Raw genomic sequence first — 5645 nt, 5'->3', positions numbered from 1 at the left:
ACTACCTAATCAACTGGTAAATCAGCTAATGATGTGGTGTTTCCCCAGCTTTACTCATTTGGATACTCCCTGCATTATTATTTATTTAATAATTCACCCGAACTCGACTTACTTTTAAAACGTATAGTCTACATTTGCCTCATCCCGAGTAATACTATCTGTGAAATTATGTGTGATATATTATATCTTTTATAAGACACACAATGCACATTTATATTAATGTATAAATGTTACCCTAGAAATGTTTGCTCCTATGTCAAGTGTAACATTATTGCACTTACCCCTGAAGTGTGCATGTCACACTTTAGGGGTTCCGATCTTTGCTGCATGCCATGGGGGGAGGGGAGATTAGAAGTGGAGCATGTGGACTCTGACCTCAGAGAGCTTTAGCGACAAGCCCCATAAATCTGCAGGAGGAGAGGACAGACTTTGTGCAAATGTGAGCAACAGCCTGGGCTGGACACATATAGCTGGGAAATGTCTGCAGCAGCCCTCACCCCATGGAAGGCAAGGACAAAAATCGCTGGTGACACACGGGTCAATGGCCTGTCTCCTTGCTCAAGACAAGTGGGGAAGAGACTCTTTGAAGCCTCAGCAGCAGACACTCAATTGGATAGACTCTCAGGTTTGAAGCTTTGCCACAGGCTTTGAAGAGAAAGAGAAAACCCACACAAAATCCAGCCACCTGGTCACAGGCCCCCCCCCCCCCCCCACTGTGGCTCCCACCCACCCTCCACCCATCCCAGCCTCTCAATTGTCAATTAAAATAAACAGCCTTGTATTCCTCAGCCTGGCTTCAATCTATCTCGGCCGGTAGGCTGCGCATAGATTTGTGGCAGTGCCCGAAAGTCCTTGCTCAACCTTTTTAATATCTGAACAAAGCAATCAAACCCGATAAGATCTAGCGAAGGCAAGATCACTCTTCTGTCCCTGGGATGGAAGCTTATTAGTCTGTGGCCCACATCATCAGAGTTATTGTGCCATGTTAAATTTATTGGTACTATCTCACCTCATTAAATACTTAAATAGACCTGACAGGACAGAAAAACGGGCTTTTTAATTTTTTTCCCCCTATCCAAAGGGAGCTGGTGTTTCCCATGTCCCAGTTCACCTCTGCTACAGCTGTTGGCAAAGAAAGAAGTAAGGAAGGCAGTGAATGGAAGTTTTAGGCTGGCTGTTTAGGGATTCCTGGGATCCTGCCCCCCTAGCCAGGTTTGGCTGGAGGTGAGAAAAGCTCCCCCACCCCCCCCACCCCCGCCGGAGTGCATGTGGGCTTTTCAGCGGGCCTGACATGAAGGAGAGGCAGAGGGGGGCTGTGTGTTCATTTCTCTTTGCTGCTTTGCTCGGACCTGGTCTCAGCTTTACATTTCCTAGGAGCAGCCTTTTGGTCATTTGGCAGGGACAGTGCCCAGAAGCAAAGGTCAGGGTGACCGAGGAGGGGAAATCAGGGTGTGTGTGTGGCTGGGGAGGTGGGTGGTGGCAGGTAAGCTCTCCGTGGATCCTCCAGCGCTGGGGCCTGTGGTCTTTATTTAGCAAATAGCCCTCGTATCCAGGGCTGGATGGTGGCCAAGGCCTGGATTTCCCCAGATTCAGAGGGAGAGAACTTGGCAGGCTGGTGAAGCCTTGCAGGGACCCACTAGCCTGAAGGCGTCAAGCAAGTTGCAGCTGATGAGAAGTGGGTGTCAAAGAATGCTCACTTGTTCCCATGCCTTTCCCCAGCGCTCCCCCACCCCCTGTGATGTGTCTGTGCGTGTGTTGGGGGAAGGGGGCCGTTCGAGTAGAAATCCAAGACCCAGAGAGTGCTTGCAACCTAGAAAATATTCCTTAAACCGCTTCGTCCAGAGGTTGAACATTTTTCCTCATTTATCAGGCCAATTGCCTTCTCAGCCAAGGTGATTTGGGACACAGCCTCCGTGCACCCCCTTCCTCTCCTCATATCTCTGCCTGCAGAGAAGGTCTCTTTTCTCCAGCTGTTTCTCTCTCCCAGCACTGGTCCTTGTTTGCACCTTGTTAATAAGGTGGGCAAAGGGCCAGGAAGCAGCTCCCCGGCGCCTTCCGTTCCTAATGCCCTAAATGGCCATGACACCGCGCTTAATTTCCGTTTTAGTGTAACTGCTGGCAGGACATCAGCAGGCTGAGGCCTGGGTCCTGTGACAGTATCTTCAACTGTGGCCATCAGCCTCCCTGTAATTAGATGCCACTTGGAGCCCAATGCCCCACACTGCCAGAGCTCAGTGGACTTATATAACTGTCCCCCTGTTCAGAGCACAAGGCTCTTTACAGGCTCTGAGCCTCCCGGCGTTAAAACAGCTGTAATCCCTTGCCCACCCTGGGAGGGAAGGCAGGCCACGACCAGATGGGTTATCTATGTTATCAGCTTAGAATAGCGTGGGGCACGTAAAACTCAAGGCTGGTGCCGAAAACCTAGATGGTTGACATTTACCAACTGGGGAGCGTTGCTCTTTATCTTTTTTTGGAATGTTCCACAGTAGACTTGGGGAAGTGAGATGGTCAGAAGCCATGGGTGCCTTCTGCTGCATTCAGTGCACATAGAAAAAAAAAAAAAAAAAAAGATCAGTGGGAAACGTTGTGGATGAGCCACGGTGGTAATTAAAGCATGGCAGCCATGACGAGGCTTGCAGGCGATTGGAAGGCTGCCTGTGCATGTGGATATAAGGCCCAGTTTGGTCTGAACCAAATGCTGGTTGAGGCAGAGGGGATGATGGGAAGGAGGGAGGAGGTGATTAATTACCACCAGAGTGGCAGTATGTCTTCATTTAGAAGCTGCAGCCTCAATTATCTTTAATTACTTCCCTTGTGGCCTTAAATCAAGGTCTGGTCCAGAATGGGGGTCAGTTGCTGAGGTAGATGTCCTGCCTGGGCTGGCAAAAAGTGGACCTGGGGGTGAAGTGTCACTGTGGGGCATACATGGCACTGTTTCAGATCGGCCTTCCCTCAGGGGCTGAACGATAGAACTGATAATAATTAAAATCTGAATCAATCATACCTTGGATAGAGAGAGTATGTTCAGAGGAGCCCAGGACCTCTCCTGATTCATTGATTTTATCTTCACTGAGTCAACTGGGGAGGTCAGGAGCGCTGAGTGGGGACCCATGCCTGCCATGTGGATGGGCAAAAGAAGCCCATGCATCCGGATACTGGCTGAGAGGCCCAGCTCCTCTGGGTTGACCTGGGTTCTCTCCTCCAGGGCAGGGCTCCCAAACACAACGGATAGGGACCACGTCAGGTTCGGGTTAAGAAATATGGATTCGCACACTGGACGTTTGGAGTTGGAGTCTTCAGGAGTGAGGCAAAGTTATGTGTATTATCAACAGGCTCTTCAAGCGCTCCTTGGGTGGCCGGTATCTGGAATCCCACATGGGGCTGGTTGTCTGGCTTCCTTTCTACGTAGGGAGGGGCCGACCCCTTATGTCACGGAAGGCTCTTCATCCCTGGACCCTCCCCTCATTCTTCCAGTTCAGACTTGTCAGGGCTGGAGACTGTGTTTTCAAAATCCAGGACTTGTTTGAAAGGCAGTAGGAAAAACAATGAAAACATGAATGGAGATGCGGTGTGTTTTTCTGGTGGGGGTAGGAGTGGGCCAGGGAGGTGGGAAGTTACAGAATGAGGCAGAAGAGGAGGTGATGTCAAGCAGGGCCATTCCTCTCCTGTCTCTGAGCTGAGTCTCCTCATCTGTAAGGTGGGGGGGGGGGGCGGGATGAGATGGTCACTCAGACCCCTTCCTTCTCTGACGCTTGATTTTCTCTAGTCTTCAGGACAGACTTTCTCCTCCGGCCCCCTAAATGGTGTGATGTCAGGGAAGGAGGTCGTTTCTGCTCCTAGGCAGGGAAGGGGGGGGCACCCACGTGTGACTCACACATAGCCTGTTGCTCTCTCTCCCACCTTGTTCTCCAACTGTTCCCCTCTCTGTCTTCCCGTTAGACAGAAGTGGAGTCTAGAAGGATGTTACCCTATCCCCTGCCCTACGAAACTCGCTCCGGGCCATTCAGGAACTTCTGGCTCATTTTCTGCTTTCACGTGGTCCTTTCTTCCTGGGCCAGGGAATTTCTTTCGGCTTCCTACTCCTCTTTGACCCCCAGGTGGCCCTTCTCAATTTGTTGAATATAAATTAGCTCTCGGAGACAAATATTTCTTCCTTTCTTGTTCTTTATGCTCTTACTGCCCTCAGATCAAAATGCAGGACACTGTCTCTTAATGGGATCTTACGTTTCGAGTTCTCAGCTCCCTCAAGTTATTAGGAGCAGTTAATTGGCAAGTAGCTGTGTCTTTTAGGCTGGTTTACCAGTGCCAATGGAATTTATGAATCATATCCCAGGGAGAAGCCTAGGATGACTCCAGGGTATTTGGCCTTAAACAACAAAGTTGCTATTTACAAATGACCATCGATTGACATTTGCTGTAGCTTAATGAAGCATGGTTCTTGGGAGGAAAGCGAGAGCTCTGGACAGGACTAGGTAGAATTCAGTTCAAGAGACATATACTGATGGCCGCCATGTTGCCACCAAGGTCCTGGATACTGGAGATGCTGGGAAATGCCAGGAGGAAGAAGACACAGACAAGTCCCCAGGGGAGCTCATCTCGAAGAAGGGCACACCCCATGACATCTGTCAGAAGTGATGTGCTCCAAGGTAGTTTTATCTGAAACGCACTGAGGAGGAAAGCACAGTTGAAAGAAACTTCAAAAGTTGCAACGCTCTAAAATTTAACCCTGCCCTATGGCTGGGTTATGCAGTGTCGGCTTTGAACTCAATATATTGGAAAATATTTCCTTCCCTTGTTTAAAATTTTTGTTTCTGCTACCTAGTATTCATGCACAAAGGGGAGGGGTCTTTCCAATATTTTTACGAGGGCATAGCTGAATGCAGGCCTTGCGTGAGTCAGGCCTTTGACAGTAAAAAAACAAAAACACAAACAAAAAAAACACCGCCCCCACTTTTGAAGACACCTTGTCAATAGACAAAGATAAAGAGGTTTGTGTTCAGGAGCAGGAGGTTAAGAAATCTGAGTTCATGCTAAATTCACTGATTCCCTAATTCATTTCCTGACTCAGGTATTGGTTCTTTGATATACTGGCTGATAGTCTAATGATTAATTCATTTATTTATTCAATAAACACCAATGGATTTCCTTATCTAAGTTCTTATCCAAGAAAATCAAGCCGAATGTTTTTCTTCTTTCTAGTTTCTCTTTTCTTGGTTTCCTTCCAAAGCAATTAAGAGGAGGTAGAGAGCAGGGAGCGGGAAAGATGTTGAATTGGACTCCTCCAGGATGAACAGCCTTTGCAACGCCAGTCCCCAGGGACGGAGGGGGCCTTGAACGTGAAGAGAGAGAGACAGCAGCGTCTTCTAGGGACCTGGCTTCCTCTCCTTCCTTTTGTCTTTGTGTTGTCTTGCTCTCTTGTTCTCCCCTTGCTCCTTTGTTCCTCAAGGTTTTTGGTCCTGGGGTGGGTGGTCTGGTGGGATCACTGTGCCCTGTGGCTCTCCCGGACCCGCCATCGCGCCTCCTTCCCCAACAACCCAGGGAGCTGGAAGCAGCTGGTGTTCCCATCTCCTGAGAGCCTTTTTAATATTATTTCATTTCTTTTAACCTTTATTAAGACAAACATTGGGCAGAGAATACTCTAT

The sequence above is a fragment of the Hyaena hyaena genome, unplaced genomic scaffold (genome assembly GCF_003009895.1).
Source record: "Hyaena hyaena isolate Hyena2069 unplaced genomic scaffold, ASM300989v1 scaffold_37, whole genome shotgun sequence".
Classification (NCBI taxonomy): Eukaryota; Metazoa; Chordata; class Mammalia; order Carnivora; family Hyaenidae; genus Hyaena; species Hyaena hyaena.
The sequence above is the reverse complement of the archived record's forward strand: the minus strand, read 5'-3'. Positions refer to the sequence as shown.